Here is a 21,416-nt window from a genome sequence, read left to right on the forward strand (position 1 = left end):
GCCCTCATATTGGTTGGCTACTTCATTGACTTTAGGATGTTGAATGTAGCCTCCTCATCGTTGACTTTGAATTTTAGCTTACCTTTCTATAGATCAAAGATAACTTTATCTGTGGCTATAAATAGTCTTCCTAATATAATGGGATTCTCAATGCCAACCTCACATTCCAAGATGACAAAGTTAGCTAGAAATATAAAGTTATCCACCCTCATGGTCATATCAAATGAGATTCGCACGAGCTTTTCCACTGTGTATTCAAACATCAACAGCCATATCAAAGTCCGTTTTGGAGGGTTTAAGACCAATTTCTTAAATACGGCTAGTGGCATCAAATTAATGCTAGCTCCTAAATTACACATGGATCTACCAAATTGGGATGACCCAATAGTGTATGGTATAGTGAATGCTCTGGGATCACCCCTTTTTGGTGCCAAAGACCTAGTTGTGATTGCACTGCAAAGGTGTACACCATCAACATCATCAATTTCCACTCATTTCTTCCTTGTGACCAATTTTTTCATGAACCTGGCATATCCATACATCTTCTGCAATGCCTCAAGAAGAGGTATGTTCAAGCTTAATTCTTTCAGCATCTCATTGAATCGCTTAAAATTACCTTTCTTTTTCTTTTACCTTAATCTCTGAGGGAAAGGTGGTGGGGGTCTCAAAATTTGTCTAATTTCAGGCTCAATGATCGAATCCTTACCTTTGTCCTCAACAAATTTACCTTTATCACCTATTACCTTCTCAGACTCAGCAGCAGGTGTCTCATCATCAATAGCTTTTACAGCAGGTAAAAGGGAATCCATAGTAGTGATACCACTCCCCGTGGTAATAGTAAGTACATGACCATTATTTTTTAGATTTTGCATCATGTTGCTTAGAAGGGTACCTGGCTGCCTATGGTTCAGAGTTGCTAACATTTGCCCAAACTGGTGCTCCAACTACTTGATATAAGTGGATTATGTCTCGACCTTCTGGGTCAATCCTGAATTATCGGCCTTAATCTCCTTAAGGATGATCTCTTGATTTTCTTAACCCTTCACCAACTTAGCCAACATCTCTTCCATTTTATATTCTGCATATTGTTTGCCAGGTGGAATATACCTATCTCTCTTCTCTATGTAGTCATCCTTTTTCCTCCAGTCACCATCTCTCTCTCTGCTATGATCTCTGTATCTATCATAGTAGTTTCTACCTTGATTCCTTTTCCCTTGGGCTAGAAAATCTAGATAATTTGCTTTATCTTTCAATTCAAACTCATAAGCTTTGAAAGCTAACCCCTGTACTGCTACTGCATTTACTTTTTCAGAATTTACTGTTGTAAACTACTTTGCTAGTACCCCTAGATCAGTTCTTAGAAACATAATCTCTTGTGCTATTGTGTCATCAACTACTTTTTGGTTGCAGGTGGAACTAATAACATAAGTGACAGATCCTCTCTCAGCCTCTCGAGTTTGCCACCCTCGATTAATGAGTGAGATTTGATCTAACATCTTCGAAGCTGCCTCCCAAAGCAGTCTCATAAAAGATCATCTAGATATGGTATCTTTCATGGCCCTGGAGCTGATGGACAAGGCTCGTTAAAATATCTCCAATAAGATCATCCCTGACAATCGATGGTTGGGCACCATACTCATCTTCTTCTTGAACATGAACCATGCCTCGTACATAGATTCTAAATACAGATGCCTGAAATTATTGATCTCGTCCATAAGCTGCAACATCCTGGATGAAGGAATGAACTATTCAAAAATTTTCAGCACAACTCGTTCCATATAGTGATAGAGCCTCTTGGAAGTTCCCCTAACCATAAAGATGATTCTCCTCTAAGTGAGAAGGGGAACAACCTCAGTCTGAGTGCTTCTAGATTCACCCCTAGATTTGCATACAAACTACAGATCCCGATGAAATTAGCAAGGTATAAGTTTGCATCATCTATAGGCAGACCTGTAAACATACCCTTCAAATTTAAAAGTTAGATCATTGCACTCGTGATATCAAAATTGATGCTTGGGGGTAAAACAGAAGGAACTATGGCTCCAGTCTCTACCGGCTCAACATATTCCAAGCCTTCTTCATCATCTGTATATGGCTGTACATTCTGATATATTGGGATTACTTGAACATGGGTACCTCTAGCTCTGTTCTGTTTTCCACTAAGTACCGCTCAACGGTCTGCTGCTTGTCTCTGCTCAGCTAGCTTTGCCTCCTTATCTACCCACCAAGCTTTATTTATTTCCCTCCTCTCGACTTTAGCTTGCGCTAACAGCTCACCAATCTGATGATCAATAATATCCTATACTCCTTCGGGAGGAGGGAGAGGTACAATATCATGAACCCCTTTAGGAGGTACATCTTTTTGCTACACAGACATCCTACTAGGTATTTGTAGGATCCTCATTGGATTTGGATTCAGTGGGAGTAAGGAACTACCTCTACTCTATGTACTAGACATACACTGGTGTATGCCCAACTAAGAACAAAAAAACAAAAACCCAAAAACTGCAACAACTTTAAATCACAAATCAACACCGTGTTCCCCAGCAACGGTGCCAAAATTTTGATGACGTACAAACTACACCTCATCTTAGAATATGATATGATCACTGTCAAAATATAGTAACATAATAAAGGTTGGGATAGGATCCCAAGGGAACACACGGAATCATGGATCTCAACAGTTGTAGTCGATGGGCAGCTGGAAAAGTAAATAGGGGTTTTTGATGTAGTAATCTCGAGCAAGTAACTCTATTAACTTTGATTGTAATTAGTCATAGGTGAACACTAGGATTGTGTTCCCCCTGGCCTGTCAAATCCATAGGATTATCGTGTTTTGTTGAACCAACCCGATATTTGCATGAAGAATCGATAAGTTATGTATCTTCTACAGTCTTTTGAACGAGCAGAAGGATTTCACCCTTTACCTTTTGAGTCTCAGGATGTCGCCTTACTAACCCTTATCTTGATCCCAATTAATTATTACCTTTTCAGTCTCTAGTTTTTAGATAAAATCTAACCATCTTACTTATATAAAATCTAGAAGCGTGGATCAACAGTTAAACTCCAAATTACTGTTGTCTTTATCTTTTCCTAGTCACTCTCCTCTTTTGGAGTAAGTAGAAATATCTAGGCGGGATCCTAATGTGTGCACCTGTTAAGAAAAATATTATAATGAAGATAAAGCAATGCATGCATAGGTGTCACTGCAGAACAACAATAACACTTCCCCTACTTCGTCAATCCGCCAGGGTTTCCATAACCCTAGCTATGGGTTCTTAGCAGCTCATGTATGTGGAAATATCAATAACATTCATAATTGAAATCATAATGATAAGAAGTGTAAAAACCCACAATCATAACTGAATTAATCAACTAAAGTTAATACAAGAGAATCCCAAGATCAAAATTGAATCTTGGAATAAAAATATGTTTGTGAGTATCAATAGTGGGTAACTCTTACTTAAAAACACATAAATGGTATTTATAGTGCATGAGGAAACCCTAAAACCAAATCCCGAATGGAATAGGAGAAAATAGAGTTGGTGGCCATATGTGGTATATAACTGCACCCTAACCCTGGGCGTAGGTAGTACCTGCAGTCATTAGGGTAAGCGCAGGTACAGGGCACGGGTACCAAATGAAAAAAATCCTGCAAGTCAGTTCTCAGGATTTCGGACTTCTGGCACTTGCTTTGTATACTTGTGGTCCATAGTCCTACTTGTGGTTTGTAGGTTGACTTAATAAGTATCGAGAGTCATCTTTTCATTACTTCTTCAATTCTCGAACAAGCTTTGATCATAAATAAGCTGAAAAGTAGCCCAAACATCCATAATTGCTCCAAAAAGTAGCCAAAAACACCTTTTTCACATTTTGCATGAACTTAGCATCCAAAGCATGATTTCCTACAAAACATACCCAAAACGCACTTTATCTAAAAAAATAAACTCAGAAACTTGCATATTCCCCGTTTTAAGCATCAAAAGTGCTATATTTCTATAGTACATCATAAACCAAGATATCTTCTATAAATACAATAATAAAGGAGTCGAGATACAATCGAAACACCATGGTTCATCAACTACATAAATGTGGCTGGGGCATTGGTCAACCCAAATGACATGACCAAGAACTCATTATGACAATATCGAGTCCAAAAAGCCGTCTTCAAAATATATGAAGCTCCTGATAATCGAACCTTAAATCAATCTTCGAAAATACCGTAACACCCTGAATTCAGTCAAACAGATCGCCAATACGAGGAAGAGGATACTTATTCTAAACTATCACCTTGTTCAAATGTCAATAAGCAATACACATCTGCATAGACCCATCATTCTCCTTCACAAATAAAATAGGTGCACCCCAAGGCGATACACTAGGTCAGATAAATCCCTTATCCAACAAATCCTATAACTGGTCCTTTAATTCCTTCAACTCGGCTAGGCCATCATATAAGGAGGAAAAGAGATGGGTTTGGTACCTGTCTCAGCATCAATAGCAAAGTCAATATCACAATCCAGAGGCATAATAGGCAAATAATTAGGGAACATATCCATGAACTCACAGACAACAAGAACAGAATCCAAAAAAGGAGGTGGAGCATCATTAGTATCACGAATATGGGTCAAATTAGATAAACATTCCCTCTCAATCAATTTACGAGCTTGAACATAATATATGATCCTCTTAGGACCTGAATGAAGTGCACCCTTCCAAGCTATCCTCGGCACACCCGGCGAAGCTAAAGTCACGGTCTACAAAGGTCATTAGGAGCCAACCAATCCATACCCAAAATAACATTAAAATCAACTATACCTAACATAAGCAAATCTACAAAGGTCTCATGCCTGATAAAACTCATGACACAAGATCGGTACACCCGATCCACCTCTAAAGAATCACTTACTGGGGTAGATACACGAATAGGCATGGCAAGAGTCTCACTAATAGAATCCAAAATCAAAGAAAAATACACAAACACATAAGAGAAAGTCAATCCGGGATCAAATAATATAAAGTTTCTACCTCAGGTATGGCTGGTATAGCATAGCACTACCCACAACCATGAGTGGCCTCACGACCACCACCATGATCTCCACTACCTATGCCCCTTGCGCCTCTGGTAACATTTCTACCCCTCATAACTGAAATAAGAGTGGCTCTAATCATACGGTGGGGGAAGTCCTTCGCCACATGGATAATCTCATCATATCCAAAGCAACTTCTACGGCCCGACTCAATAGGAAAAGGTACAACTATGCCTGGAAAAATAACCTGAATTGCTAAAGTAGAAGATCCACCATTCGAACTATGCAAAGACGTCTGCACTGGCCTACCCTGATATCCACAAAAATCTCTACTATGAGAAACCTGACCTCCGAACTCACCAAAATAGTGTACCTTTTTGGTGCCTCCTTGAGATCCCCAAAGAATATCCTCAGTCATCTTAGCATGATCCACTATACTACAAAAATATGCCCCAAATATAGCCATCTCTAATGTAGCTAACTGAAGGGAGACATCCAAACCCTTCACAAACTTTCAAATCTTCTCAAACTCAGTGGAAATACTAGCATAGGAATATCTAGATAAGGCATGAAAGCATGCCTCATACTTTGCTATAGTCATGGAGCCCTATTCCAAGGTCAAACTCATCAGGCATTCAATCTCTCAGACTGTAAGGCACAAACCTTTCCAAAACTGCATCAACAAACTGATTCCAAGTTATATAGGGAGAATCAAGAGGTCTGCAACTAACCAGTGACCTCCACCAATCTCTAGCAACATCTCTTAACTGATAGGTAGTATAAGCCATCCCATATAACTTAAGAGATCCTAAATTATGGAACTTTGTTCAGCAATCAATTAGAAACTCATAGGCATCCTCGTCTATAATACCACTGAATTAAAGAGGATCCAAATGAGTAAACCCCTCTTCTGTTCCTCAAAAGACATAACAATACTCACAGCAAGGGGACACATAGTGAATCTAGTAGGTTGAGATCCCATTTGAGGAGGTAACATAGATGAAGATTGAACTTTCAATCTTGAAACACCATACTCAAATATTAGTGCTAAAATAGGAATAGGAATTAGGTTCTGAGGAGTACCCAAAATAAAAGTAGGTGCAACAGGAAGATCTAAACTAAAGACCTGAAGAGCACCCAACATAACCAAAAGAGAACCCTCTAAGTGGGTCAGCAAATGCACTTACAACCCCTCCAAAACTAGGACAGATAAACTCTGAAGAACTGTTGTAGAACCCACACCACCAACTATGCTTATCACAAGGCTCATGGGAAAGTCCCTTAGCACTCCTCCTAGACTGGGCTGATCCATAGGCCTATCAACTTCCTTGAGTCCATCTACGAGTCGAGTCTTACCCTCTCGAAGAAGGCTCTACATCTCTGACCTCACGGGACCTAGTCAACACCACCTGCGCAGAAAGACTAAAACATAACTCAAAACCCAAGGTATGAAAGAAATTTTCATAATAAGGAATAAAATGAGAAAAGTTTCCTAAACACATCCTATAGCCATTAGAAGATAGATACAAACATCTATGTACAATTCCATGAGACTCTATTAGACATCCATTTTTACACTATTGAGACCAATGAAAACCTGGTGGCTCTGATACCAATTTTTCATGACCCAACATCTAAGGGTGATCATGGAACTCATCGTCGTGAACCCTGACGAGTAAGTCTATCACACAACTGATACACAAAAGATAAAAGATAGAAATACCCCCAAGGTAAGGCTTCTAGAATGAAGTTGAACCATAAGTATGATAAATGCAGAAAAATATAATAAAAAAAACAACCATAACTTCCTAAAACTTAGTGTCAATAGTATAAAAATGTATCTAGTACAACTCAAATCCAAATAAAATACATAAGATGTCCAAAATACAAGAAAAACTCTCTCTTTGATATGATGTTAAAGACATAGTCTATAAGAAAGGTAGTAGAATACATATGGATGCCTAAAAGTCGACTACTACCTTGAAGGCACCAGATATCACCCTAATCAACCAACCTAGGGTGTGCTCAAACTAGGACCTATATTGAAAAGGTGCAATAGGCGTAAGTATGGTCCACTTATACTCAATAAATATCATAGTCTGACCGAGAAAAGTAAGAAATAAAGCATAAAAATATACAATAAAGGCGCCTCACCTGCAATAAAAAATTGTCCCACAATGATAGCCCACACCTTGTACTAACAGTTCTAGTATACATATCACATATATTACAACAACTCAACTAGGTAGAATATAAATATACATCATATCACATACGCTTAAAAACAAGGAAAAATATGTATATACAAGATAGACATGTATAATTAGCAGAAGATAGAATACATAGAGGTATGACAAGTTAATATGGCAATTCAATCACAACATGAATAGAATAAAGTAAGTGTAATGTATAATAAGATGATGATAGTGATGCACAAGATTGTTACACAACTTCCGTATATAGCCATGGAGGAAAGCCTCCTGATGTGGGACCTATGGGGGTTCATCAACACATATACAATCCATATATCATATCTCCTCCATAACATATTCCTCAGATAAGATTTTATAAGGTGTCACAGTATTTTCTTCCTAGCATATCCCTTAGAAAGGGTTTTAAAAAAAGTATTGCCAGTGTATCTTAGATGTTGCCACGGTGGTACTATTTATTTCATGGATGAGTATGATAATAGGATGTAATGCTCATAACCAGTCACAATGAGTATTTCAACAACCAACCACAATGATATACTCTCGCAAACAATCACAATGTTATATTTCCACAACCACGTGAGCCAATATCCAGTCATTATTTCTATTTATCCATGAATTTACATATGTTTCATATGTCAACATGTATAAATATATCACAATATGCCAACAATGCAACAAAAAGGTATTTTCAACAACATAATACAATCACTCACATGTATTTTAGGCTATCAACATCACATAGGAGCCCACATAGTCATACATATAGTACAATATCTCAATTTCAATATGTACATCATATATAGGTCCCCCACATGGGCACAACACATAGATAACCATTTATTATGATTAGTTTCTACCCTTAACATGCATTTTGTGCCAACATTTATTACCCAGCCTATTCTAAAAGAGTTAATCCATAACCTACTTTAAAGGCCAAAACCAATTTGTAAAACTTCAACCACAAAGCTCTATATCTCAGGAATAGTCCCAAAATTAAATTAAACTAAGAGATATAGAATCTATGTGTCAAAACTAGGCTAGCGATACCCATATTGCGCATTTTTGGTTTGGGTACCCCCATAACGGGTTCTCAAAAAAGAAAGGCAAAATCATAAATTTACTTTAAAAATATGTTTTCCGTGCCTTTAGGAATCTACAACTGAAAATTCAAGTCAAATTAAGTCAAAAATGAGTTCAAATAGAAGAAAAATCATATTTGAACTTTAACGAGTAAAATCTTTGAAATCCCTTTTAAAATTAAGAATCGGAGTTATTTTGAAGATGAAATTGGGGAAAAACTAGTAATTATAGGATTAAGAACCCCATTCAAAAAATTTTGGGGCTAAATCAAGTACTAAAATTTTGAGGGTTTTGAACAATTAATCAAGAAATTTGATAAAGAAAAGAGTGAATTCTCACCTTAAATCCATAAGAGAATGGAGAAATAGATGTTAATCTAGCTTCCCAAGTACCCACAATCTTTACTTTTAAGATCTCACACTATTTTAGGGTTTAGCTCTCAAGAGGCAAGATAAAAAATGAGCAAAAATTAGGCAAAAGGAGGTTGTTTATAGTCATACTAGGTTACCAGGAGCATAAGGCATAAAACACATTCCTCAAATAAGTTTTACCCTTTGTGATCCAGGTGGTACCAACAACCTAGTGTAACAGATTTCTAAGTCCAAAACGGACTTCGACGGGATGCTCGGGATTCATTTGGAATCTGATATACGCAAATGAACTATGTAACCATATTAAATTAGATGCTCTACACTCAATGGAGATATCAAAATTTTTCAAAAAACGTCATTTTCACAAAGTCAACCCCCAAAATCCAAAATCACAATTTTCCAAACCGAGGGTCAAAATGAGATTTAAAAATAATAAAACCACGCTACCCATATTACCTCCCTAAAATTGGCATTGTGGATATGCTTGCATAGTCCATTCAACCATTCATTGCATGAATCAAAAAATTACCACAAAAGTCCAAAATAAGGCTCTCGAAGCTACCAAAATTGATAATATTGCATAAATGGTACCAAAATGCACAGGAAACCATGCCAGTCACCCCAATACCTTAGAAATACCACAATGCAACTACAAGGAGAGATAAAATAGTCAAATCACACAAAATTACAAATTTCATATATTTCATCAATTTTAGGTTGTTACAATCTCAGCACTTATGTGCAAAATTCCCAGATTTCTTTTAATCCATATAGTAGATGAGATCAGCATACACCTTTATGAAAATTTTGCCCCTTGGGAATTCCTTTTGCTAATTTTTATCATCCCATTGTAGGTGTTTTCTCCAAGTCTAATGTGCACCATGAGGTCCATGTAGACACTGCAATACCTTTTCCATAGCATCTTAGCAATATCACACTCAACACGTAGGTGTTCTTTGTTCTCCTCTTGTTTTTGCACAATGTGCACACTAGATGCACATTTAGGCCCTATTACAACAACCTATCAGTAGTAAGAAACCTACTATGTAAGCATAGCCACATAGTGAATCAAACCTTTAGCCTAGCCTCATTTTGAAAATAAGCATTTTCAAGGGGCTCATTCAACATTCCCAAGCAATTGTAGGTAAAGAGTCCAGCCTTTTAGGGCGTATGAACTTTCTCCAATGTTCATCTAACACCAATGACCTAGCCGTGTTATCCTACATGTTTGCCTATGGATTTGAATGTTGAATAGGTTTTGCTATTTAACAAAGTAGGTATAGATCGATCTAATCCATAGTCCATCTTTCTTGCTAGCCAAGTCCCAATAAACTTTGGCTATAATAATTTAATTCTAGAGCTGTAGGTTAGTGATGTTGAGGCCTGACAGTACCTAAGAGGACACGTAAGTATACATGGTCTTATCAGGTAGTAAAGTGGCTTTCGAGAAGCCAAGTATCGATCCCACAGACACTTGATTTAACAACAATTTAATTTTAGTTCACAATATAGATTGATTTAGTACAAAATTAACCAAAAAGAGTTTGGAACATTGAAAATTAAAAATAAAGTAAACAATGCAAAAATTAAATTCTTGGAACTAACAATGGATTAAAGCCCAGGTTTAAAGCACTTCGAACAATCATACTATGTTATTGAATTTCCTTCGCTAACTTGCTTATCTTGGTTTTTAATTCATAGGATTAATTGCATGATCATGGTTTTCCAACCTCTAATCTTTTACATAATATGGACATTACAACTACATTATTGAGCAGGGATGTAATAATCCAATTAAGTAAATTAAAGCTATCATCCTACATATGAATCAAGTAAGGCATCTAAGTACATCCCTGTCCTACACACTAAGTTAAATTCTTTATTTTATAAAAGAATAAAAACCCAAACTTTGTTTATTCCTATATTTTATCTCTTTATTCCCTCTCTCGAGATCAAAAGGTCGACAATATATGTATTTTAAGGGTTGCGAATCCTTAAAATAATCAAAACAAGAATAAACAAACAATCAAATATGATAAGAAAAATTAATCGAAATTAATCCAAAACAATAGTAGTCATGTTCTTGGATTTAACCTCGGGAAAAGGGTTTTTAGCGGATAATATTCATAATCACAATCCAAATAATTAAATACATGATATGACAATTAAATACTAAATAAAAAATTAATAAAATCTAAAGTAGTACTGTAGCAGCTCCACCGAATTTAATTGTCCAAGGTTGTCCAATTTCTTCCCCCGGTGTCTAATTTTTTGTGTGAATATATAATAATTTAATCCTAATTATTGTAGGATTTGGATGTTGTGAACGTGGATCAAGAAATGCCCACCATCCTTTGTAATGCATGCCATCATATGAATTAAATTTAAAACCAAATTACTGTGTCGGCAGACTTTTAAATTGATAGTGCAATGTGACCCTCGCATCGCGATATGTGTAAACAGGGAGTACAGGTTGCAACAGAACTTTTTAAAATGAGAACTGGAGGTCACGACATGAGCAAATAGCAAGAGTTCACTGGAAGTTGCGTCCAAAATTTTGGTTAAGTATTGACTGCCACTCCTTTTTCTCATGTCTTTTATAGTATATTTCCAATGAATTTCGAGCCTTTTTATCACCAATATATCACCATATTCATCTCAAAAAACCTCCTAAAATATCACACACCACAAATTAAAGATCAAAACAACATAATAACCTCAACGATAAATCAAAACAAGAGCTAACATAAGGCAAATTCGCACGATCTTCAACTTTATGTTCCGACTCTTAACTTTATCAAATAGAACTTCGTCCATTAGAACTAAGTCATTCCACATATAATTACACATTTAAATCATTTTTAACAAATTAAATACATCAGAATCCATCGAAGCCAACTAGGCACACACCTAGCTCAATCTAGTAAAACTAGTTTTCCGGGTTGAACTCTAGATGACTCAATTAAACACAAACTTGTTTGAAAAATACTTTGAACATTATAATTAGGCACTTGGACACTTAAATTCTTATTTATATTAATATGACCACGTTAACCAAACGAATTTATCTCAAAAAAAGATAAAATAAGCAAGAATAATGATAGCAAAGTGTATAAACCACCTCAGATCATCACCCCACACTTAAAATCTTGTTCGTCCTCAAACAACTCTTTACTCTAGACATAAAAATCTGAGGTTACGCTACACTTATACAAAAATAAAGATACTCAAGCTAGTACTACAATGAATACATGAAATGCAAGTTCACAACACTAGGCATGTTATACAGAATTGAAAGCTTAAGAATCCTACTCCAAAATATCCTAGCCTCAAGAATTGACTCACCTAAGTGGAAAACTAATGCTTATCATTCAATTGAGGACATCATATGAATCATCCACATTCTTCAAACATGTTCCCTCACAACAAGAGAGTTACCCATAATCACCCATAATTAAGCAATTTAGAACATGATGGGTACAAGAATCAAATAATGCTCACTCTCACAAAGAATTCACAAGTTACATACAATGAACCATAGGCTTGCCCTTAGTGTAATGCTCCACAAATAGTTGAATGTAAAGCTTAGGATCAATTAGGACTTTTTTGGGTTGTAATGTAGGCTAAGGGATGGGTAGGAACTATTTTAGAATAGCGACTAACCTCTCTAAACACTTTAATACACTACATTATACAATTAGAACCAATCTCCCACAAAAAAATTACACCATTTTTGTCTATCCAATTCTTTTATTTTTGCCCCATCTCTTTTAAGCATTTTCACAAACATATGGTGGACGCATAGTTTACTATCACAAGAATCAATTTTTCTTTTTTTTTTTCACAATCGCGGCAATATTTTAAACATAAAAGACATCACACCAATCCACCACAAATCAATTATAAACATGAATAACTATTACCTTGGGGCATCAATTTCACCTTTTTCCTCTTATTTTTCAAACTTCTTACAAATTCAATTTTTTGTTAAAGCACTTTGGAGCTTTTTGAATTAAATTATAGTCTATCAAAGAAGGGGATTAGGCTATATATAAGGTTGCCAAAGAAAAATCTGAAGTCTCAATGGGGTTAACTAGGATTATGCACAAGGGTAGGACAAATAAAATGTAAAAAACAAGGCTATCAAAGAAATACCTATATCATCTCCTAAATCTACTTTCTTTATTTCGCTTCACACACACACCGAGCAAGTTATAGACATCACATGTAATAAACAATATACAACTTCGTAGGCTCATAATAAACTCCCAACCCAACAATAGCACAAATTCAAAATTAAGCTAACAAGTACAAGAGTCATAAACATGAGCCTAAGACTCTCAAAAATAACAATTCATTCAATTAACATTCTTTTATAGATAAACCCACTTGCATCATGTAATAAAAAATACCACCAACTATAATATCTCACATAAAAAAATTTAAATTTAGCCAAAAATTAAGAATTTCCCTACCCCACACTTAAAAATCTACTTTGGGCCCAAAGTAAATTTATAAGCAAGAGACAAAAATACTCCCTGAGGCCTTTAGGCCTAGCTAGTATCATCTTTACTCATAAATGAGATCTACGGGACCCCACACTCAATTTTTACCATGCTTCTTAGCTCAAGTTTATGGTAATCAAACTTTCCATCAACTTGTGACTCAACAAAAACAAAAACTAAGTAAAATATCAACTAAACACTGAAAAGAAAACATAGCTAGTTTAACTTGGGTTGCCTCCCAAGCAGCGCTTGATTTAGTATCGCGACACGACCCAGCTCCACTCAACCATATTCTTTCATCTTTTTCTCTCACACTTGGAGGCTATTTTCTTATCTTTTTCACCCCTTTTGGGTGTGAATTCTCAAGTATAGAAGATTTTTCAACTTTAGCCTTTTCAGGCTCATCAACTTCCATCATGACAAGGTTAGAAGATAGATTCTTAGGTTTCTCACTCTGGTAGTTTGAAGAGGTCTTTTGCGGACTAGCCACCCCACACTTGTCATCTTCAATAACATTGATCATATATAAATCTTTAAGTTGGGACATAATTGTGGGTGCTTCGTATACATCAAACTCCATCTCTTCATCATCTACCATCAGTTTGAGCGTTCCTTCTCTAACATCAATTAACACTCATGCGGTTGCTAAAAATGGATGCCCCAAGATGATTGGTACCTATTCATCTACCTTAAAATCAAGAAAAATAAAGTCAGCAGGTGTAATGAATTTACCAACCTTTTTAAGAACATCCTCAATTATTCTATCCAGATATGTGAATGACCCTTCTGCCAAATGTAATACCACAGTGGTCGGTCTTGGCTCTCCTAAGCCCAATGTTTTAAAAAGTGATAAGGGCATTAAGTTTATGCTAGCCCCTAAGTCACTCAGTGCATGGACCATTCTACTCCTAACTTGGATTGGAATAGAAAACTTCCCCTGAACTCTCAATTTCTTGGGGATTTTTTGAGTCATTGTAGATCTACACTCTTCTATGATTGTTATTTCTCCCACATCTTACAATTTTACCTTCTTTACCATCATATCCCTTAAATACTTTGCATAATTGGGCATACTCTGCAAAATATCTAAAAGAGGTAAATTAATATGAAGCTCTTTGAATGTGTCAAAGAACTTTTTAATCAGTGCATCGTCCTTAGCTTTTATGTGCTTCTAAGGGAAGGGTAGTGGCAGTGTCTTCTTCACTTCTGATTCAACAATTTTTTCTTTCAAGTACTCAAACTTCCTTGAATTTTTAGCAACACTATTATTTACCTGTTGGGTCACTATATCAACATCTACCTCATTTTTTTCCATGGGAGGTTCTCTTTGAAGCTCCTTTCCTTTCCGCTCCTCAAGGTGATTGCCATCACTTGCTTTGGATTTTTTATGTTGGTTGGCAACTCACCTTGTTCCCTAGTATTTATTGCTTGCTAATTTTTCCCCACGTGCAACTCTAGAATTCTTGTGGCCATTTGCAAATTTTTTAAATCTGCAACAAACTGTGTCTTATTAGCTAAGATTTGTTTCATCATCTTCTCCATATTGTTGCTTAACTGATTTGGTTAGGTTAGTGGCTATGTGGCATTCCATTGCTGAGTCTTTCACTTCATGTTGTAGGTGTTACTATAATTTGGCCTTTGAGCATTGCCTACATACATCATTGATTCTAGATTTGAAGCACACATAGCCACAGAATGTCCACTATTTCTGTACACCTCACACCAACCACTAATTTGCTGAACTGCATTGACGACAGTGGTAGGCTGTGGAGCTTCTAATTTCATGTTACTGAACTGCGTGTTGATCAAATTTTATAATACAGACACCTATACTGATAGGGTTGTGAATTGGTCTACCTCTAGTACACCTGCAACTCTGTTTGTGGCACTTTTGGAATCTGAATGCCATTCGGGATTTCCTTGTGCTATGCAATTCAACAATGCGTATGGCTCATTATAAGTCAACTCCAGCGCTTGACCACCTGCAGCTGAATCTAGACAAATCTTCGTATTGTGATTAAGAGTTTCTACAAAAGGATGAGCAAGTACCTCATTCAACTATTGATGGTGTGGACAATCTTGAAGAAGGGACTTGAAGCATTCCTAAGCATTATATAGATTTTCATAAGGCTTCCATTTGAAGCTCACCATCTCAATGCAAAGTCTTGAAATCTTGCCAGATGGAAAGAATCTGATGAGGAACCTTCAAGCTAAGTCGTCCCATGATGTGATTGAATTGGCCGGCTTTGCATTCAACCCCTTTTTAACTTTCCCAATAAGTGAATAGGGGAAGAGTGTGAGCGTCACATAATCAGCATTTATACCTATCAGAATAAATATAGCAGTAAGCTCAACAAAATTATGTAAGTGAACCTGTGGATCCTCGTGTGAAAGCCCTGCAAATTGTCCACTACTAATCAATAGTTTTACCATATTGTGTTTAAGCTCAAAATTTCCCTCAGCAGCTGGTCTTTGAATGGGGGAAGTTAAATTTGTCGAAAGTGGAACTGCCACTTCCCGAACAGTCCTACGCACTACTTGTTTTTCCTCAGCCATTTGTGCAGGATTTTCTTGGTCTTCTTAGAGTTGAGGAATTCGTGGGAGAAGGATTACTTCTCTCCTTCGTTGATGGTAAAGTTGCTCGGGTTCAAAGCTTAGTTCAACAACCTCCTTATCCCTTGCCAGCTTATCACTTTAAAAACCTGTTTTCTGTAGTAACAAAACCAAGACCAAGCGTAAAAACACCAAATAAATCTAAAAGTAAAACTAAAATAAACAATTGAAAAAATACAAGTCCCCGACAACGGCGCCAAAAACTTGACAGTGCCCAAGCAGACATGTAAGTGTACGTGGTATTATCAAGTAGTAAAGTGGCCTTCAAGAATCCAAGTATCGATCCCACAGAGACTTGATTTAACAACAATTTAATTTTACTTCACAATCTAGATTAATTTTGTGCAAAAGTAAGCAAAAAGAGTTTGGAATATTATAAATAAATAATAAAGTAAACAATGCAAAAATTAAATTCTTGGAACAATCAATGGATTAAAGCCCAGGGTTAAAGCACTTCAACCAATCATACTATGCTATTGAATTTCCTTCGCTAACTTGCTTATCTTGGTTGTTGATTCGTAGGGTTAATTACATGATCATTGTTTTTCAACCTCTAATATTTTACATAATATGGACATTACAACTACATCGTTGAGCGGGGATGTAATAATCCAATTAAGTGAATTAAAGCTATCATCCTACGTATGAATCAAGTAAGGCATCTAAGTACATCCCTATCCTAGACGCTAAGTTAAATTCTTTATCTTATAAAAGAATAAAAACTCAAACTTTGTTTATTCCCATGTTCTAGATCCCTATTCCCTCTCTCGAGATCAAAAGGTCGACAATATATGTATTCTAAGGGTCGCGAATCCTTAAAATAATTAAAATAAGAATAAACAAACAATCAAATATAATAAGTAAAATTAATCAAAATTAATCTAAAACAATAGTAGCCATGTTCTTGGCTTTAACTCCGGAAAGAGGGTTTTTAGCCGGTAATATTCATAATCACGATTCAAATAATTTAATACATGATATGATAATTAAATACTAAATAAAAAATTAATAAAACCTAAAGTAGTACTGTAGCAGCTCCACCGAATTTAATAGTCCAAGGTTGTCCAATTTCTTCCCCCGGTGTCCAATATTTTGTGTGAATATATAATACTTTAATCCTAATTATTGTAGGATTTGGATGTTGTGCACGTGGATCAAGAAATGCCCACCAGCCTTTGTAATGCATGCCATCATTTGAATTAAATTTAAAACCAAATCATTGTGTCGGCAAACTTTTAAATTGATAGTGCAATGTGACCCTTATGTCCCGATATGTGTAAACAGGGAGTACAGGTTATGACGTGATTTTTAAAAATGAGAACTGGAGGTCACGACATGAGCAAATCGCGAGAGCTCACTGGAAGTTGCGTCCAAAGTTTTGGTTAAGTGTTGACTGTCCCTCCTTTTTCTCATGTCTTTTATAGTGTATTTTCAATAAATTTCGAGCCTTTTTATCATCAATATATCACTATAGTCAGCTTACAAATCCTCCTGCAATATCACACACCAAAAATAAAAGATCAAAACAATGCAATAACCTCAATGATTAAATCAAAACAAGAGCTAAGATAAGGCAAATTCGCATGATCTTCAACTTTATGTTCCCATTCTTGACTTTACCAAATTGAACTTCGTCCATTACAAATAAGTTATTCCACATTTAATTACATATTTAAATCATTTGGAATAAATTGAACACATTAGAATCTACCGAAACCAACTAGACACACACCTAGCTCAAGCTAGTAAAACTAGTTTTTTGGGTTAAACTCTAAATGACTCAATTAAGCACAAACTTGTTTGAAAAATACTTTGAACATTATAATCAGGCACTTGGACACTTAAATTCTTATTTATATTAATATGAACACATTAAGAACACGAATTTCTCTCAAAACAAGTCAAAATAAGCTAGAATTATGATACCGGTGTATTAAACCACCTCAGATCATTACCCCACACTTAAACTCTTGTTCATCCTCAAACAACTCTTTACTCTAAGCATAAAAATCTGAGGTGACGCTACACTTATACTAAAATAATGACACTCAAGCTAGTACTACAATAACTACACGGAATGGAAGTTTACAACACTAAGCATGTTATACATAATCGAAAGCTCAAGAATCCTACTCCAAAACATCCTAGCTTCAAGATTTGACTCACCTAAGTGGCAAACTCATGCTTATAATTCACTCGAGGACAACATACAAATCTCCCACATTCATAAAACATGTGCCCTCACAACAAGAGAGTTACCCATAATCACTCACAATTAAGCATTTTAGAACATGATGGGTACAAGAATCAAATTACGCTCACTATCACGAAGAATTCACAAGTTACATACAATGAAACATCGGATTTCCCTTAGTGTAATGCTCCACTAATAGTCAAATGTAAAGCTTAGGATCAATTATTACATTTCTGGGTTGTAATGTAGGCTAAGGACGGGTAGGAACTATTTTGGAATAGTGACTAACCTATCTAAATGCTTCAATACACTACATTATACAATTAGAACCAATCTTCAACAACAAAATTACACTATTTTTGTCTACCCCATTCTTTTAGTTTTTTCCCATCTCTTTTAAGCATTTTCACAAACACATGGTGTACGCACAATTTACTACCACAAGAATCAACTTTTCACTTTTTTTTCACAATCATGGCAATATTTTTAACATATATGAAATCACACCAATCCACCATAAATCAATTATAAACACCAGTAACTATTACCTTGAGACATCAATTTCACCTTTTCCCTCTTATTTTTCAAACTCCTTACTAATTCAATTTTTTATTAAAGCTTTTAGGAGCTTTTTAGATCAAATTATGGTCTATCAAAGAAGGGGATTAGGCTACATATGAGGGTGCCAAAGAAAAAGCTAAAGGCTCAATGGGGTTAACTAAGATTATGCACAAGGGTAGGACAAATAAAAAGTATAAAACAAGGCTATCAAAGAAATGCCTATATCATCTCCTAAACCCACATTCTTTATTTTGCTTCACATATACACTGGGTAAGTTCTAGACATCACATGGAACAAGGAATATAAAAATACCTCACATCATACATGGCATATGATCAACTTCGTATGCTCATCATAGACTCCGAACCCAACAATAACACAAGTTCAAAATTAAGACAACCAGTATAAGAGTCATAAACATGAGCCTAAGAGTCTCAAAAATAGCAATTCACTCAATCAACATGCTTTTAGAAACAAATCCACTTGCATCATATAATCAAAAATAGCACCAATAAGAATATCTTACACAAAAAATTTTAAATTGAGCCAAAAATTGGGAATTTCCCCACCCCACACTTAAAATTCTACTTTGTCCCCAAAGTTAATTTAAAAGAAAGAGACAAAAATACTCCCTGAGGCTCTAGGCCTAGCTAGTACCATTTTTACTTATAAATGAGATCCATGGGACCCCACACTCAGTTTTTGCCAAGCTTCTTAGATCAAGTTTATGGTACTCAAAATTCCCATCAATATGTGACTCAACAAAAACAAAAACTACATGAAATATCAACTAAAAACGATAAAGAAAACATACCTACTTTAACTTGAGTTGCCTCCCAAGCATCATCTGATATAGTGTCACAGCACGACCCAGCTCTACTCAATCGTATTCCTTCATATTTTTCATCACACTTGGAGGCCATTTTCTTATCCTTTTCACCCCTTTTGAGTATGAATTCTCAAGTGCAGCAGATTTTTCAACTTTAGCCTTTTCAGGATTATCAACTTCCATCATAACAGGCTTAGAAGATAGAGTCTTAGGCTGCTTACTCAGGTAGTTTGAAAAGGTCTTGTGTGGACTAGCTACCCTACACTTGTTCCCTTTAATAACATTGATTATACATAAATCTTTAACTTAAGACGTAATTGTGGGTGCTTTGTATACATCAAACAGCACCTCTTCATCCTCTAACCTCATTTTGAGTGTGCCCTCTCTAACATCAATTAACGCTCCTTTGGTTGCTAAAAATAGATGCCCCAAGATGATTTGTACCTGTTCATCTGCCTCAAAATCAAGAACAATAAAGTCAGCAGGTATAATAAATTTACCAACCTTTATGAGAACATCCACAATTATTCCATCTAGATGTATGAATGACCCATCTGCCAGCTGCAACACCACGGTGGTCAGTCTTGGCTCTCCCTAGCCTAATATTTTAAATAGTGATAGGGGAATTATGTTTATGCTAGCCCCTAAGTCACTCAGTGCATGGACCTCTTTACTCCCAACTTGGATTGGGAGAGCAAACTTCCCCTAATCTCTCAATTTCTTAAGGATTTTCTAAGTCATCAAAGCGTTATACTCTTTAATGAGTGTTATTGCTCCCACATCTTGCAATTTCATCTTCTTTGCTACCACATCCCTCAGATACTTTGCATACTGGGCATACTCTGTAGAACATCTATATGAGGTAAATTAATATGAAGCTCTCTGAATATGTAAAAGAAATTTTTAAACAGTGCATCCTCCTTCGCTTTTATATGCTTCTAAGGGAAGGGTAGTGGCAATGTCTTCTTCACTTCTGATTCAACAACTTTTTCTTTCAAGTACTCAGACTTCCTTGAATTTTCAGCAACTCTATCATTTACCTGTTGGGTCACCATATCAGCATCTACCTCATTTGTTGCCTTGGGAGGTTCTCCTTGAAGCTCTTTACCATTCCTTAAGGTAATTGCCATCACATGCTTTGGATTTTCTACGTCAGCTGGCAACCCACCTTGTGGCTTAGTATTTACTGCTTGCTGATTTTTCCCCACATGCAACTCTAGAATTCTCGTGTCCGCTTGCAAATTTTTTAAGTCTACAGTAAACTGTGTTTGATTAGCTAACATCTATTTTATTATCTTTTTCATATCCGCATCCTGCTTCTCCTTCACTTCCGAAACTAGGGAAGATTCGAAACTACTCTGAACCCAAACATTACCCTTAGCTGAGTCAAGCAATCTAACACCTAACCTAGACAAATGATTCACTTCGCGGGCCAACTCCTTCTTATCTTCTTTTATATGTGCTACACTACCACGGACGATCTGCTAAGGACATCTGCCACTACATTGGCCTTTCTTGAGTGATACAACACATTCATATCATAGTCCTTTAGTATTTCCAACCATCGCCTCTATCAAAAATTCAACTCTCTCTGAGTAAGCACATACTGGAAACTCTTGTGATCCGTAAAGACACAACATGAACATCGTACAAGTAGTATCTCTAAATTTTTAAGGAAAAAACCACAGCAGCTAATTCGAGATCATGGGTCAGATAATTCTTCTCATGCGATTTCAACTGTCGAGAGGCATAAGATATAACCTTACCTTTTTGCATTAACATGCACCCCAAATCAACTCTCAAAGTATCACAATACACCACAAAATTATCTACAACATTAGGCAAGGTCATCACAGGGGCTGAAGTGAGTCGAGTCTTTAACTCCTGAAAACTCTTCTCACAGGAATCTGACCACAAGAATTTAACTTTCTTTTGGGTTAATCGGGTCAAAGGAGAAGCAATGGGAGAGAAACCTTCCAGAAAACAACGGTAGTAACCAGCTAGGCCCAAGAAACTCCT

This window comes from Capsicum annuum, chromosome 6 (genome assembly GCF_002878395.1).
Source record: "Capsicum annuum cultivar UCD-10X-F1 chromosome 6, UCD10Xv1.1, whole genome shotgun sequence".
NCBI lineage: Eukaryota > Viridiplantae > Streptophyta > Magnoliopsida > Solanales > Solanaceae > Capsicum > Capsicum annuum.